Source organism: Heterocephalus glaber, unplaced genomic scaffold (assembly GCF_053883595.1).
Source record: "Heterocephalus glaber isolate CG9 unplaced genomic scaffold, H.glaber_assembly_v1.0 deba00001531, whole genome shotgun sequence".
Taxonomy (NCBI): Eukaryota; Metazoa; Chordata; class Mammalia; order Rodentia; family Bathyergidae; genus Heterocephalus; species Heterocephalus glaber.
Window position 1 is genome coordinate 2,422,398 of NW_028258329.1, and position 17,741 is coordinate 2,440,138.

General features: G+C 37.9%; 1 long non-coding RNA gene across 2 annotated transcripts in view; it reads right to left on the reverse strand.

Moving 5' to 3' along the window:
• LOC106009997 (uncharacterized) overlaps positions 1-13,956 on the reverse strand; it is a 34,637-nt gene extending 20,681 nt beyond the window's left edge. For both annotated transcript variants that reach the window (XR_002397439.2, XR_002397438.2), the window contains exon 1: positions 13,143-13,956. This is a non-coding gene — a long non-coding RNA (uncharacterized LOC106009997). The remainder of the gene's footprint in view (positions 1-13,142) is intronic.
• Between the last annotated feature and the right edge of the window lie 3,785 nt (positions 13,957-17,741).

The window sequence follows — 17,741 nt, forward strand, 5'->3', positions numbered from 1 at the left end:
AACTTTATAACTTTTGAATTTCATGCTTCTAAGGCCCTGCTTCCCATCTGCCCTCTGTCCACTCACTTACCCTCCTTTTAAAAATAATTCCCCTCAGTACAGGCAAGGTCGAGTTTAGTCATGTTGCCCCCTTCTTCCTATGGCAATAGTTACTACTGATTATAATCTGTTATCACCACTTTAGCTCATCTTCAGCTTTATCTTTGACATCACCCTTATATGATTTTCATGGGGAAGAGCACTTGAGTCTCATAATTTACTTTAAAACCTTGGTATGCCAGGTGTGGAGAACGCAGCCCTGAGGTCAGCACATGCCTATTATACAGGAGGCCCGTGGTTTTGACCCCCAGTGATGTAAAACAATACAAAACAAAGTAAAACAACAAAACAGAAATCTTGCCATTGCAGTAAACACCATATGGTAATTAGTTGGTTTTGGAGGTCGACACTTGCTATCATGGGCCATGGCTTGAGGCCATTGCCCGCACAGAAGTAAATGTGAAAGTTTTACTGTCAACTATCGCCGGATCACAGGTGAGTTATCAAGGCATCTTTTCCAGTATGGTGTTTGAAGAATGTCTAGTTGAAGTACAGGGGAATAAAATTGGGGGTCTTACCATAAAAGAAGCAGAGATAGCCAGGTTCCTCACCAAGCACAAGCTGTTGGCAGTATGCTTTCCTGCTATGTAATAACATTTTTGGAGTCTGGCCACTGCCATGTGAGGTGTGGCTTGTGGAAGGCTGGTACCACAGGCAGCAAAAAACGTACCAAACGTTCAAGAAGTATAGGAAAGTAAAGAGTTTATTGGCAACACTGCGAGAGAGCAGTGGACAAGTTCCAAGAGAGGACTGCACCTTCAAGGTGAAGGGCTGAGATTTCTATAAGTGTTTGTCACATAAAAAGCTTATGAGATAGGGCCAGGGATTTAGCTCAGTGGTTCTGCCGCCTGCCTCGCAAGCGCAAGGTCCTGAGTTCGATCTCCCGTACCAAAAAAAAAGTTTATGAGGTGATCAAACAAACATCCCAAGAAGGCTTTCTTTAAGTCAGCTGCACTCTGCTCATTTCACAAAAGCACCTGTAGTATGTAATTAATAAACAGTACATATACACCAAATGAGCCCATTTGACATGGTCCACCATTCTGGTCTTCCCAGAAGCCCTTTGAGTTTCAAGATAAGTCAGAAATGTACAGGAAAGATAATGTGTAAGGGAAGGATTTTTCTATTAATGTTCTAGAAATTGGATATCCATGGAGGGGAATTAAATTGACCTCTGATTTCATATTACACCAAAATCAATTCATGGTGGTTTATAAACCTAAATGCAAAAACAATTTAATGCACTACTCATAACCTAATTTAGGAAAATAACTTCATGGCCAAGGGACAGGGTGTACTTTCTGAAACTAGACCTAGAATGTTAGTTAGACATTAGCAGGTCAGAAGACAGGCAGCTGGGGTCTATTTGAAAAGCTTTTTTAATCGCTAGCTATAGATAACAGTTACAGAAGCTTATAGACTCACACTTCCGCTTGAGAGAGTGTAACACCCTCTGAGTATGTTTTTAAGGCCCGAGGCCACTACAAAGTCCAGACCATAGGCGAGGGGCTGGAAAGATCTCACGGTCTCAAAACAAAATGAGTGGTAAACATTCACCTAAGAAAAACACAGGACCTACTAGGTCAAAAAAGCCCATTTTCCTTTTAAAAGAATAATAACCTCTGAAGTAGGAAAGACTATTTCTTGAAAGACCCAGTTAATTACAGAAACATAACCTGAGACCATATTCAATGCATTTGCCACCTTGGCACCTGCCCACTTTCATGCTTGAAGGTGTGTTCTCTCTCTAGCTCTGAAAAATCTATCATTTGGCAATGAACTGTACCTATACGCTATACAGTGACCTATGTGTCTTGTCCAAAGTCTTCCATGAGAGACACAAAAAATCAGAGTGTGTTCCTGGTTCTTCATGGTGTTACTACTTTATGGTGTGAACCTTGCTTCCCAGTGATACCTATATATGAGTTTTTGGTCAGCAATGTTTTATAATTATGAAAGCACATAGAAAATGCATAGGTGGGCATCTCAACCTCCCAGTGTAGCTCTGAGAAGGGCCCATGTTCCTTCCACCATCTCCATGGTGAAGATGCAGTGTGTGCTGGTGCCTGAGTCTCCATAGCTTCTAGTTCATGGCGCACCGTTTCCTCACCTATCTCCACAGCAACAGATGACTGAATACCACATCCTCAAAACCTTGCAGAGCATCTTGAGGCCTGATGACCTCCAATGAAGGGGGCTTACCAGGGATGAGAACATTTCAGTAATAAAACAGTGAATGCTGAGCTGAAGGTACTCAAAGATGGCTCGTGAAAGGCAGTGGAGGGAACTTTTCCCAAGAGGGACCAATGAAGCTTCTGTGCAGAACTTGAAGGACTTCATTGGGTTTGCATGAGGCATTACTGGAGGCCCAGTGGTCTCATACCCTCTTCTCTCCCGACACCCAAAGGTAGTAGATGACCACTGGGATAAAAAAGTCAGTGCCTTCAAATCTCATCTTCAGCCCATACACCTCAGCTGCTCACACAGGGAATGTCTGAGGTGAGCTGCTGCCCTCAGGGTACTGTAAGTCCACACTACTGTTAAGAGTATCACTCCTTATGAACTTTCCTGGAAGTCCCTGCAACTGGAATAGCCACTCTGGAACTGGTTCTGCAGCTAGAAGATATGAGTGAGTGTTCGGGGAAAGTTCTTAAATCACCCATTGGAAGGAGGACCTACTCCGAGTTCCACCTTGCTTCATCATACAGCTTGAAAAGGGCTTCTTTCCAAACTGTTGGGTCTTGCCATTCAATATGGAATTCACCCCGGTCACCATCTCCACACAAAGCAAAGAGCAGGTCACCTTGGATGCCCGTGGCATCACAGGGCTCTGAGTTTGGCTCAGCTCAGCCTGGGTGTGGACCTCGCTGCCACCTTGGGCACACCTCTGGTCAGCATGTCTTCATGCTGGAAAGGAGAACTGCCATTCCCTTACTCACTTCAGGCCTAAATGTTGCTTCAATTGCCCTCTTGCTAGAAAAATTAAAGGTTTGGGGGAAATCGCCTGTGTTAGATTTCCCTCACTGTAATAAAATACCTGATAAAATCAGTTTAAAATTAGGAAAGGTTCAGTCCACTGTCAGTAGCTTCAGTGTCTCTGGGCATTTGCCGACACAGTAGGTCACTATGGGAGCACAAGGTGGAGTGCAAGTGCTCACCCTGCAACAGACAGGAACCTAAGTACAGAGCAGATGGTGCTGGGTTCCACAGCTGCTCTGATGGCATGTTGTCCGTGCCCTAACTTCTTCCCCTAGGCTCCACCTCCCAATGGTGCCACGCTTTCAATGCGGGGGCTTTGGGGACATTCAGGATCTAAACTGGAGCACCATAATTACTGGGAGACAAGCCTTTCTCCATGGGTCCAAGAAAGGCTTCCACACAGATTTCAGAGACAGTTAAAGGTCAGTTTCTGCGCCACAGAAAAGGCATGCTAACACGTTCGGTACAACTGAATTCAACAGCGACAGATTAAGCATCATATCCTTCTATTCCTTGCTTGTAGAGTGCATTTGTATGTGCATTTGTCTTATATCACTCCTATAATTGCAGGAGATGGAGCATGTAAGCTCAATGTGTCAATGGATTTATTCCCAATAGTTTCATCCATGTTTTTGTAGGCTGTGTAGACATGGTTCCTGGATTCAACTCTATTGCTGCCCAGCAGATTTATATTGACTTGTGGTATGGAAATCTCTTGCTTTTTTGGAAGCAGTGATTAGCAAATTGATGTGTAAATGTATATAGAATCATATGACATTTAGAACAAACACAACAATCTTGAAAAAAGAACAAATTTGATTTATCTGATTGCAAAACACTGAAACATTACAGTAATTGAAACTTTGCAGTAGTTGTATGAGGACAGATATAGTAGTTAATGGAATAGAAGTTAGTGTTCAAAATTAATCTGTGTATGTTCAGCTGATTTCTCAAGGGTGTCAAGGCATGTGGCTGGGAGAAGTTGGCATTCACGTGTAAGGTGGACTTGTGTCTCAGAGAACATACATGGCTGAAACAGAATGCATCACAGATGGAAACATAGCAGCTACAATTACAGAACCAGTAGAATAGGACACAGGCCTCAGGTTAAACATTGATTTTGAAGATATGACACCAAAGCACAGGTGATAGAAGACTGAATAGATTCACTGATGTTCAGCAAAAATTTTTTTAAAATGTTTAAAATGCTCAACATTCTTTTGATTCAAAAGACATCTAAGGAATGGAAGAAAATAGTTGCTACTCATGTAGCTGATAAGGGAATGCTGTCCAGAATATATAAAAGGTTCTTAAAACTCAAGAAAAAAGGAAAGAATTAAAGTATCCCAATTACCTCACAAGTGCAAGGTCCCGAGTTTGATCCCCGGTATAAAAAAAAAGTGTCCCAATTAAAAATGAGTGCTTTTTTTAATAAACAAAAAGAATTGCACAGTTTTCTGATGAGCATATGAAAAAGTGGTTAGTGACTTTAATTTTTAGGTAAATTCAAATCTAGACTTCTATAAAAGACACTTTACAAAATTACAGGGTTAATTATTTACTTATTAACTTATCTATCACTATTACTTTGTTAACTGGTGGAAACAAAATTACACAGATCTATAGGGCAGCATGCTGTGTTTTTATACATGTACTATATATGTTTTGCAATGTTTAGATCAGGGTAAACATAATCTCTTGAAAAATTTATCTTTTCATTATAGTGAAAAAATTAAAAAATGCCTTTTGAGATTTATTTTTAAGTGAACTAAGCCAAATTGATCTTTTAGAGTATGTAATTCAACTTACATGATTGTCTGGTAGGACAAGAGATCGTTAACAGATTGGTGGTTTCTGAGGGATTGGGAAGGAGGGAGGAGGAGAGAGAGAATTTCTTCCTTTTAAATTTAGTTTATTAATACAGTGTGCAGTACATAATGTTTACATTTCTTGAGGGAAGCTGGCACATGTACATAACACAGCTTAATTCCTTTTTTAAGTCCCTTTCCCTTCCCTCCCTCCTCCCTTCCTCCATCTGTTGATCCCCTTACTTTTTTATTTTTGTGTATGTTTGTAGTCCACAATGTTTACAATCCTTGTGTGGAGTTGGTTTTCTTTAAGGCAGTAAAAATATTCTACATAATAGTGTGTGCATGGCACTGCTTTTGAAACCCTATAATACTTTATATAATGCAAAGAGTTAACATATATGTGTGTTAAATTTTAAAAAATTTCATAGGTAGAGGACTCCAGGGAGGAATGCAGGCAAAATAAATACAAGAAATAACCTCAGTGAAGGCAGTGGTGATGTACTCAGTAAGTTAGAAAATAATAGGAGATTTCAAGTCTAAAGCAAAGGATTTGTAAGTAAGAACTGTAATTTATTTGTTATATTTCTTTCACCAATTTAACAATTCAGAAGCCATTGTACATGTAGTTTGAACTTGATGTTTAAGGAACTAGGGACAACTTCCTCACTATTAGAATAGGAGATAGCACATAATGATCAGTACACTGATTTGATGTGGTACTGGATTATATCATGTGGTTCTGGGGAAATTAGTAGGAATTCATATTTACTTTAATGTAGATATATACATAATATTAACATATATATATTATATATATAGATATAGATATAGATAGATAATATGTGTGTGAGTCAGGATACACATATGATTTTCTTTGCCCTGCTGGTTGTCAATGCTTCAAATTAACAGATGCCCTAGTAGCAAGAACTGCCCAGGTGTCCAGAACTTCATTTGCAATTCCATTTGCTAGTAAAAGAAATTAGGAATCCTTGAAGAAACAGTAGATAATAGGCTTTAGCTGAGAATATGCTCAATGTCAAGCAACACACCAAACAAAAAGAAACTAAAATGACACTTGATATGTATATTTCAAAATGGTAAATGATTCAATTGAGAGACCTTACAAAAGTCTAGATTCAAACAACATAAGCAACAGTACAAATAAAGTAATATAAATGTAGCTTAAAATTCATAATTTAACTAATAATTTTCTATAATAATTCTAATGACATTAAGATGTCAATGTCAAAAAAATTAATAAATCTGAGAAACACACAAATTTAGGATCCTAAGCAGACAGGAAATCTATGTGTGGTGTGGTCTCTGGAATAGGATACTAGAATAGAAAATAGCTAAGTGAAAACTGAGACATCTGAACCAAACAGGGTTGTTAGTGATGTTAATTGTACTATTGCTTCATTGATTGTGTCATTGATTGTGACATACCTCACAGAAATGGAAGAAGTTATATGGGGAAATACGTGTTTTAAAAGTTTACTTTTTGGCATGTCCCTTTTCAGCTTAAACCCTACCCATGTTTTGGATGCTTCCTGAGTGTACCTAGCCAATTCTGTTACCATTCTTATTTAATGAAGGTACTATTATTTTGAATTTACTATTTGCCACTCCCTTATTTTTAAAATATTTTCTCAACTTCTTTATTCTACATAATATAATTTTCATTTTTTTCTTGATTTCAAACTCAGATAACTGAGAATGCATAAATTAATGTGTATCATTAGTATTATTACGAAAACCATCTGAAAAAAATCCTTATTGTGGGACATTCTACAATATACCTGACTTGCATTTTTCTTTCTTTCTTTTTTTTTTTTTGTTAAATTCTTTTATTGGTACATTTTAGGTATACAACACAATTTCATTTCTCATTGGGAATTGTACCTTTACATGATGCATCTTTGTTCTTATTTTTTCCCCATTCCTAGCCCTCCCTTCCCTATTTACAAAGACTTTATTTCCATTTTTTCCATTTCTCAGCATTTTTCCTTTCCCTTCTTTCCTTTCTCCTGCCCCTCCCACTACCCCTACACCTTTGGACCTTTTCTTCCTATTTTGCATTATCGATTATTCATTCTAATCATTGGTACATTTTAGGTATACAATATAATGACATTCATCATTGGAAATTTGCACCTTTACATAGTCTCTCTTGGTTCTTATTTTTCACCCTTGCCCAGCCCTCCCTTCAACAACTCCATTCCTCCCTATTTACAAAGATTTTGTTCCTATTTTTCCATTTTCTCATATTAATCCCATTCCCTTCTATCCTTTCCCCTAGCCTTCCCACTTCTTTCCTCTTTGCCCCTTTTCTTCCTATTTCACATTACCTATCATACATTTTAGTCCTTATTTACACTTTCAGTTTCTCACACCAGAGAGCTATTCAGTATTTATACATGTGTGTCCTATTTATTTGACTTAAGAGTATCGCCTCAATGTGCATCCACTTAGCTATAAATGTCTCTAATTTCTCATTTTTTATGGCTGAGTAGTACTCCATTTTATAAAAAAACCACATTTTCTTTATCCAGTCTCCAGTTGATGGGCACTTGGGCTGTTTCCAAGTTTTAGCTATCACAAACTGTGCTGCTATGAACATGTGCACACATATATCACTGTGGTATGATTCTTTTAATTCTTTGGGGAAGATCCCCAGCAGTGGAATAGCAGGGTCAAATGGGACTTCCAGTCCTAATTCTTTGAGGTATCTCCATACTGATTTCCACAGTGGTTGCACCAGTCTGCACTCCCACCAACAATGACTTGCATTTTTCAAATAGATCAAGGCTATGAAAAATAAGTGAAAACTGAGAAATGACTGCAGTTTGGAGAAGACCTGATCTTGCAGATAGAGTCTAAGATGGCACTCAATGACCGTATCATGCTGGATACGCAACATTGCATTCTAATCCTTTTCTGAGGGTATGGACATAACCTGTGACTTGCTCATCAATCATAGAATACTGTAAAGGCAATTAAATATCACTTGGAAGCGTTGTGTTATATGAAATTGGGGTTTCTATCGGATTAGTGAACTCTATCCCTTAATGACTTTGATAAAGCATTCTGTCTTGTGGAGAAGCCCACACAGCATGGACCTGAACGCAGCCTGTGGTTAGGAACCAGCAAGGAACTGATGCCCTTGGTGCAACAGCCTGCCTTACAGTTTGCAATACAGCCGGGATTCACAATTATTCCAAGCTCCCATTCAAATAGTACTCTATCACTGTGGCAGTAATGTGAGCACCTTATAACAAGAAAATAATCCTATTTTTTCTTTTGGCCAACTGTACTGTTATCGTCACTCATATCACGTATTTAAAAGCACACAGACAGACAGACAGACACACACACACAGTCCCAGACACACACCGCCAGGACATATACATAAGAATATGCCATAAAATACATTACTAGTATATTGCTTTCAATAAACCATTATTTGTTAGCATAATTGAAAATTTAAAAATAAAAGTTTTTATTCCATAAGACACCTATGAAGAAAGCCAAAAATAAAAAGTAAAATAAAAAGAAAGGTAACTGACATCCTAGCAGAGAATATAACATGCTCAATGAAAGCCACAAAAGGGAGAAGACAAATATAAGACAAAAATAAGGACAATCCTAGGGTGTAGCTCAGTGATAGAGCACATTCTTCACATGCACAGGGCTCTGGGTTCAACCAGCAGCACAAAAGAAAAAAAAAAAGAAGAACAACTAAAAAGGGTAGAAAATTTGGTAATTAGGAACCCAACTACTAATAATCACTTTGAACGTCAGTGGCCTAAATACACCATTTAATAATCACATTGTCAGAGTGAAGCCATATCCTACTTAATGTTGTCTACAAAACACTAATTTCAATATAAAGACAAGTACAGGGAAATGCAAATTGAACCACACTGAAATATCACCTCACACCAATCTGAATGCCTAGTACTAAAGAGACAAAAAGTAACGTGTGTTAATGAGGATGCCGGGAAAAGGGGACACCTGCATGCCGTCGGCAAGAATGTAAATTAGTACAGTCAGTATGGAAAACAATACTGAGCTTCCTACAAAGATTAAAAATAGCACTACCATATGATTCAGTAATCTCACCACTGGGTTTACACCCACAGGAAATGAAATCAACATGTCAAAGAACATCTGGACTTCCATGCTTATTGCAGCACTGTATATGGTAGCCAAGATAGAGAATCAGCCTAAGTGTCTATCAACTGAAGAATGGATAAAGAAAATGCAGTGCCTATACCAATGGAATAGTATTCAGCAAAACAAATGAGTGAAATCATGCCACTGGCAAAAACACTGATGAAACGAGGTCATTATGTTAAGTGAAATAAGACAGGTACAGAAAAACAAGGACTGCTTGACTTCATTCACATGTGGAATCTAAAAGTATGAGCTCAGAGAAGGTGAGAGCAGAATGGTGCTTGCCAGAGGCCAAGGATAGGGGGGTGTTAGCGAGGGAAAAGAAAGGCTGATCAATGGCTACTAACCTAGGAGCAACAGCTCTGGGAAGCTACCGCACAGTACGACTGTAAGTCAACGAACCGGGCATTTACAAAGGTAGAAGACAGGATTTTGGAAGTTGTCACCCCAGAAAATGATAAATATATATGTGTAAGCTAATTTAAATATTATTCAATGTACACATGTATTGAATATTAAATGGTACTCTAACTTTAATGCTTTTTGTGGATCAGTTACAGATTAAAATTGAGGAGAGGGCTGGGGATTCAGCTCAGTGGCACTGCACCTGCCTCTCAAGCACAAGGTCCTGAGTTTGATCTCTGGTACCGGAAAAAAAAAGAAAAAAAATTGAAGAGAAAACAGATGAATCCACAAATATAGTTGAAGACTTCAACACTCCTAACCGTAAATAGAAAATAACCAAAGTATGTTATACACATGTATAAAAGACCAAAACGAACCCCTTTATAATGTTCAGTAATAAAAAAAGACACAATTGAACTCAAGAGCACACCACCAATCAAGTGAACGAAATTCACACCTACATACTACTTTGTTCAACAATGAGTAGAAAACACATTCTATTTTTATTAGGGCCTTCCAAGCAAGGTAGTTCTTGAAGTTCGTATTTTGCCCAAGCAGATCTTGAGCTCAAAATCCTGCCTCGGCTTCCTATGGCTGAGATTATAAACTGTTGTCACCAAACCTGGCAGAATTCACATTGTTATCAAACCCATGTGGACCAGTCACCACGATGACCACATTCTGGTCCATAAAAGTTAACATAACAAATGTAAAAGATTGAAATTATACAATATATGCTCTCACACTACAGTGAAATTAAACAATCAAGCAAAAAAAAAAGGTAACTACAACATTTGGAAGATTAAATAACATGCACCTCAGTAACACATGACTAGAAGAAAACTGAGGATATATTTTTAAAAAGTGAAAAGTTACAGCTTATCAAAATTTGTGGAATGTTATAAGGGAGCTTACAGTGAAATTTATAGCATTGTATGTATATAGCAGAAAAGAATAAATCTAAAAATCAGTCATGTAAAAGTCTACTTCAGGAAACTGAAACATAGAGCAAATTAAATTCAACATAGCTGAAGCAAATGAATAATACTCTAAAGACAGTGAAAACAAACAACAGATATTGAACAGGACTTTGGAATGCATACCGATAACTTAATACTATCCAGAGCATAAAATACAGCACAGAAAACTGGATCCCAAACTGGGTTATTGTTTAATGGTTCACAAAGATGACCTCCCAGCAAAAGGAGGAGCTACTGACTTTGGCATGATTAACTAAAGGCATGCTAATATAGGGTAATTTCGTACAGTTATTGAGTTGGCAAATACTTTTTTGGAAAATATTTAACTTATAATCCACCATCAAAATCTTAGGTTATCTTCCTAGGAACACAATATGTTGAGAAGCTGGAACCTAAATTATGGAGAACAAGGCAGCCTAAACTCATCAAGCCATTCTCCAAGCCTAGTGTCAAGAGTAAAAGAGGATTCATGCCAGCCACTTGCATAAAAGACACCATGTGCCATTATTTTTCCACTAAGACATGGGTCCCAGAACTATGGGAACAGCCAAGCAGTAAAAACTAAAATACACAGAAAAGTCGTATGATTGAAAACTTTTTTCAGTGCTTTCATCTTGTTCCTTACTACAAAAAACACGTAATCCTTCACTTCACATCCAACTTCTGGGTGAAGGGCTTCCCATTAGGGATGGGGGACAGGATGTGTGTTAGGAGTTTGAACCACACAAGCTGGAATCAAACTTGTGTTCCTATGATTTTGGGGGGTAACATTTGGTTGATAAGCTTACTAAATCTGAAATAATTCAAGTAGAAGTTTCTTATTATAAGAGCAAATATTAGTATGCATCTCTGTCTAATTTCTCAATTTTTGACTTGATATCTTTTGATATCTTTCTTGCTGAAAATTTTAAGGTGGTGTCTATTTATAGCTTGAAAAGCTCTGTATTTAAAAAATTACCATTAAATATTTAATTAAACAAGAGCAAAATAGTTACTGCTACATGAAGAAGAAATAAGGTTTATCTCCTTTACTTGTTTCTCCAGAAAACCTCCATTCTTCATATAATTTGAAGCTGCTTTTGCCTTTCTCCATTATATAAATACTATATCCTATATACTTTGTATAGAGTATGAGAGTGTTCTTATATGCAGTAAAATTAAGGTTATCTATGCCACGACTTAATATCTAATTGGATGAAGATAAAAGATAATTTTTAGCCAATATATGGTCCTGAAATTCTCTGGATACATTTTGGAAGACCCTGAGGGCTTCCTTATTGTAGGAAAGCTTACTGTAGGGCTGTGTAAAAATCTATCTCTTAATTTGAAGTTAAAAGTAGGCAAGAATTGTCAGTGCTTTTGGTGTGCTGATGGGTCACCATTCATAAATCTTGAACATATATCTCCCACAATACTTCTTGAACCATGACTTTGAGTATTTCATTATTTGCATATGAGAAATACACGACTGAGTCTTAGAAATGCACCCCGTAAGAACCTTCCTTCTCTCAGCAGTCATGCTAGCAGAAGTGCCATGGACAAGACAGGCCCGCACAAATCCTAGTCTATTTGGAGCCCTGAATTGTTTCTCCATTGTCAAGCTTTTGTAGCTCTTCGTGTTTTCATGAGAGAAATTCCCCATTCAACCCAAGCTGGGAGATATTCCATCTTCACTGGCCAGGGCCATCAACACATTCTCACACACAAATGTCCACACCATCTGCAAAGTTCAGCCTGAGACAATGGACAGCAACAGCTGAGCCGAGTAATAGGAAGGTGGGTACATTACTGAATAAGTCAAAAAACAAAAATCTAAAATCACACAAAAAAACCTTGTAGTAAAATTATGTTACATGGTTGAAAAAAAATATTAGCTGCAATTTCTTTCCTAGATCAAATAGAAAATTTACATTGCCTGAGGAAGTATATCTGTATTTTGAGTTAGATTTTTATACCACTGAAAAATAAAAACAATTTTAGTAATTATACATCAGAGTGAGAAAATAATCCATGGTTGTATTATGATCCATCAGAAGGAAACGTTACGCAGACATTTACAAAAACAAGGTGGAAGGAATCATGGACTCCACCCAGGGTCTGTAGCTTTTGGTCAAGGAGGAAATAAAAAAGTAGATGAACAAAGTGACAGATGTCTGAACATCAGAATGGAAACCTCAGTGTTCTTTGAATACAAATAATGCCTTTGTAACCTTTCCCAATGAGAAGAAACAAAGCCCCATGATGACAATATTCATAGCTCCCTTTAATCATGAGAAAGAATAAATTTTGCCTTACAGCTCCCAGAAAAAACTCCATCAGTCTCTCCTTTTCAAGCAGAGATATATTAGAGGAAATTTCTGAATATCCATAAAACAGAGAATGTACATAACACCCGCCTTTCCTAGGGGAAGTGATTTTCCAATTTCATCAGTAAGGAGTGATTCTTGAGAGGATGAAAATAAATGAAAAGATTCTTGGAAAAAATGATCAATGATGCACTTTGAAAAGGGAGATGAATGGCATTCATTAATACATAACGGCAAATGACGTTGGCTGTAGATGATAACTATGTGATGAAAAAATGTAGGAAGACAGAGAAAGAAAGAGAAAGAGAAAGAAAGAGAGAAAAATGCATATGGATTTAAGACATTTGTAAGCTAATACGTTTTTTAAAAAGCAAGAACAAATTTACCAGGCAGGCCGCAGGGATAACATGTTGCTGGTCAGCGAGCGGAATGACTGTGCAGAAAATTCGTTCTGACACAAAAGGGCTGCAGTCGGCGAGACCTCAGAGAGGGCAGGGAGCAGCTGTTGGGGAGAAGCGGACCCCAAGGCCGGGCTCAGCACTCTGCAGCCCGGGCGCGTCCGCCTCGGTGGGCGGGGCCAGAGGAGGAGGACTTCCTTCCAGGGCATCCGCGCGAGGTACCGAGGGCCCAGTCTACAGGTTCCTGCCGCTTCTGGTGGTCGCAGGCGGCAGGATCAGGAAAGCAGGAAGGTGAAAGAGCAGCCGAGCCATCTAATGAAATCCACCGAGGATGTGCTAAAAATGAAAGCTGTGAGGAGTTTTGGGTGGCTTACCTGAGTCGTAAAGCCATTAGGAACATAAGCATGAAGGCAACGCTGTAACTTGTAAACCTTCCTCTTCCATTACGAAGCTACAGTTGAGAATACAAGCGAGGCATGCTGGTTTCCACTTTTCCTTCTTCATTAACGAACATCATATTGGATAAGAGAAAGGTTTCTATAGAGACTATTTTTGTGTTAATTGAAGTCATTAATTAGGACGATGTAAGATTTATTTTCCCCATTAACTTTATTGGTACATTTTAGGTATACAATACAGTTATATTCATCATTGGGATCTTGTACCATTACATGAGTCTCTTGGTTCTTATTTTTTTTCCCCTTCCCTTGCCCTCCCTTCACCCCCTCCACCCTTCCCTATTTGCAAAGACCTTGTTTCCATTTTTTTCCTCTTCTCATATTTTTTTCCTTTCCCTTTTTTCCCTTCCTCTACCCCTCCCAATTCCCCTGCTCTTTTAGACCTTCACTTCCTGTTACACAATATCAGTTATACATTTTTAAAATTACAATATTAAGATCTAGGAGACATTACCACAGATTTTACAGAATTTAAAAGGATATAGAAAGTATATCACAAAAATCTTCTTTGAAATAAATTTGACAACTTCTAAGAAGTAACTTGGAAGACAAATTAATGTAACTAACTCTGGAGTAAATATAAAATTTGAATAGCATCTGTTAAAGACAGTATATTCCTAGCTTGAAAACCTACCTATATGACAACAACAGGCTCATATACATTTTAACTGATAAATTATATCAAATAATTAAAGAAGAAAAAAGAAGGAACACTTCTCCCCTCATTTTAGGAACTCAACATTGTGCTAATCCTAAAACTGGATAAAGATAACAGAAGAAAAAAGTATGAACATAGATAGAAATTTGTTTAACAAAACAAACTATTAGAAGTCAGATCTGGCAGGATGTAGAAAGTGGTTTTGTTATAGGGATGGCAGTGTTGGTTCAGCATTGGAAGATCCACCCCCAAAAGTCATCATTTTAACAGAGGAAAGGAAAAAGCCATATGATCCTGTCACTAGTTGGAGAAAAAGTATTGGACGAAATTTTATAGCTGTTCATGGTAAAAGCTATCAGGAGACTAGAAGTAGAACAGAACCTTCTCAACAGATCAAAGTCATGTACTCCCTACTTCTAGCGAGAATGCCTTGTATCAATGAAGAAGATACAATGCTTTCTCCTTAAGGTGAGGAACAAGGGCAGATATGCTTACTCTTTATCTGTCCATTGAACTTTGAAACCTAGTCCCCATCAAAATAGTCTGGCAATAAAATGGCACAACTAGGATAGGACTGGCAAGGCAGAAGCAAAATCTTTATATGTAGATGAAATGATCATCTACAGAGAAAATACTAAGAAATCTCTAGGAGCCCCTAGAACTTTTACTTGAATCTAGCAAGATTAGAAAACACAAGATATATATAAAAATTCAGGTCTGTGTATACTTGTTAGAAATGAAGAATTGGATATTGAAATTTAAAAGTTATGTAGGAGTACAAAGGACCCAAGGAAAGCCAAAAACAAAAACAAAAACAAAAACAGTGTTGGAAGATGTTTAGCACCCAATTTTAAGACTTCTTCTAAAGCTACAGTAATCAAGGCAGTGTTGGTGTAAGGAAAGACATATAGATCATTGGAATAAAACAGAGAATCTAGAAATAGAACCACACATATATGGTCCACTGAGTTTTGAAAGATTATTTAACATTAACATTTTATAGAATATAAACTCAATTCAAGAGCCGAGGAAGAGATAGTGTCTTCATAAAATGGCACTAGAACACCTAGTATCTGTATATAAAAAATTAACCTCAACCCTTTATTTCCATACATAAAAATAACTTGAAAGGATCTATGAACCTAAATAAGAAAGCCTAAAAGTATAAAACTTTAAGAAGAAATTATAAGGGAAAATATTTATGAATTCCGGGTAGGCAAGAACTACCTAGGATACAAAAAAATGATATATAAAAGAAAAAATTGATAAATGAGAGTCCATCAAAATTTAGAACTTTAAATGACATCATTAAAATGAAAAGTAGTCCTTAAACAGACCATGTTTACAATGCCTATCACCTATGAGCAGAATATATAAAGAATTCTTACAGCTCATTAATAGACAACCCAATTAAAATGTAGACATAAGAAGATGATAGATACCCAATATAGCACAAGGAATGGTGTGCAATTTTAGAGTCAGAAAAATACTAGTCAGTACAATAATAAGATTGAATTATACACTCATTAGGGAGATGAAGTCAAAAGTTTTAAAAGCCTTATCATGAATTTTCTTTTTGTTGGATTCTCCCCCTTTGCGTGTAATTTGTCATGCCCAATGGATTCATTCTGCTGAGTTTCCTGGGGTTGTGATCCTTATTGTCTTTTCCTAGGGTATTCCTAAGGTGCTCTTTATCATCAAAGTATCTTATTTCTCCATCAATTTTGAAAGATAGTTTTGCAGGGTACATCAGTCTGGGTTGGAGGCTGTTTTCCTTTAGGGTTTGCAATACATCACTCCAAGCTCTTCTTGCCTTGAGGGTTTGCATTGAGAAGTCTGCTGTGATTCTGATGGGCTTTCCTTTGCATGTGATTTGTTTCTTTTCTCTCACTGCTTGTAGAATTTTATTCTTCTGTTGGATTTCTGGAATCCTAACTATTATATGTCTGTGTGTAGATGGTTTTTGATTAAGGCTAGCTGGAGTCCTATATGCCTCACTTATCTGTATGTCAAGTTCTTTACCCCTGCTTGGGAAGTTTTCTGCCATCACTTCTGTGAAGAGTTTTTTTTTATGTCATCTGCACTCTCTCCTCTTTCTTCATTGACTCCAATCAGTTTTATGTTATTCTTCTTTGCATCGTCTAGCAGCTGCTGGATTGATTTCTTGTGGTCCCTTACAATTTTAAAGCAATTTTTCTTTTCCTCCTCACTAATTGCAATCTTATCTTCTATATCTGAAACTCAGTCCTCACATTGGTTCATTCTGCTGCGCAGACTTTCGATGGAGTTTTTAATCTCTTGGAAATCTGTTTGTATCTGTTTCATGGACTCTATTTGTTTCCTATGTTGGGATTCCATCATATTCCTCAGATCCTCTATTTTTTTAATCTGTGTCCTCTCTAGATTTATTAATCATGTCTTGCACCATGAGCAAAATCTTTGCTGTTATCTGAGTAATTATTTCTGATTTCATTTTTCCCAGATCCTCTTTTGTTGCCAGTTCAGAGAGTCCAGGTGTTTGAGTATCAGATTGTTCCATCTCGTTTCCCTTTGGGATTGCTGTAGGTGATCCAGAAGTCTGTTTTTGAGGCTTGTTTACATGTCTTCTCATTTCCAAGGGGGTAAGGGGTGGGACTGCTTCTCACTCCCGTGCGGCTCACCTTCTCTGCCCTAGGAGCTTGGGGTGGCGGCGGGGGAGCTTCCTTCCAGGTTCTGGGTCTGGCTCACCTTCTCTGCCCTAGAATCTTGGGATGGTGGCCAGGGAACTTCCTTCTGGGTGCTGGGACCGGCTCACCCTCTGTGCCCTGGGAGCCTGTGATGGAGGCGGGGAGCCTCCTTCCGGGTGCTGGGACCAGCTGAGCTTCACTGCCCTAGGAGCCTGGGATGGCAGTGGGGGAGCTTCCTTCCAGGTGCCTGATGCAAGATTTTTACAAAGGTAGAGAAACTAATGAATAAAAAAGAAGAGAGATCTAAAATTGACCTGTGTATATATAAGCAAACACAGTGGACCCTCAATTTATGACCACCGGACATACGAATAACTTGGGCTTATTAGGTTGATGGAAGATTCATCTGCCTCTTGTTACCTATACGTGTACCCAGGTAAACATCCAGCTCTCAGCTGTATTGACTTACAACCAACTTGAGTTACAACCAGCCCTTGGGAACTGATCAAGTTCATAAGTCAAGGGTCCACTGTAGTTGATAAGACTGGTCACTGGGGTAGGGTGCTTTTTTAGTCAATGTTCCATGACATCCACTGGAAGGTATCAAATTTGTCTTTAATCTCACACTACACAAAAATGAATTCCAAGTGGGTATTGCACTTGGAAACAAATAGAACTTAATAGGATATAAAGAATGTAATGTAGGAAAAAAAGCTCTTCATAGAGGGATGGGGCTTCTTAAGCAGGACAGAATATATACATATTTTTTCCTTAAATTTTCTTTTATTGGAACATTTTAGGTATA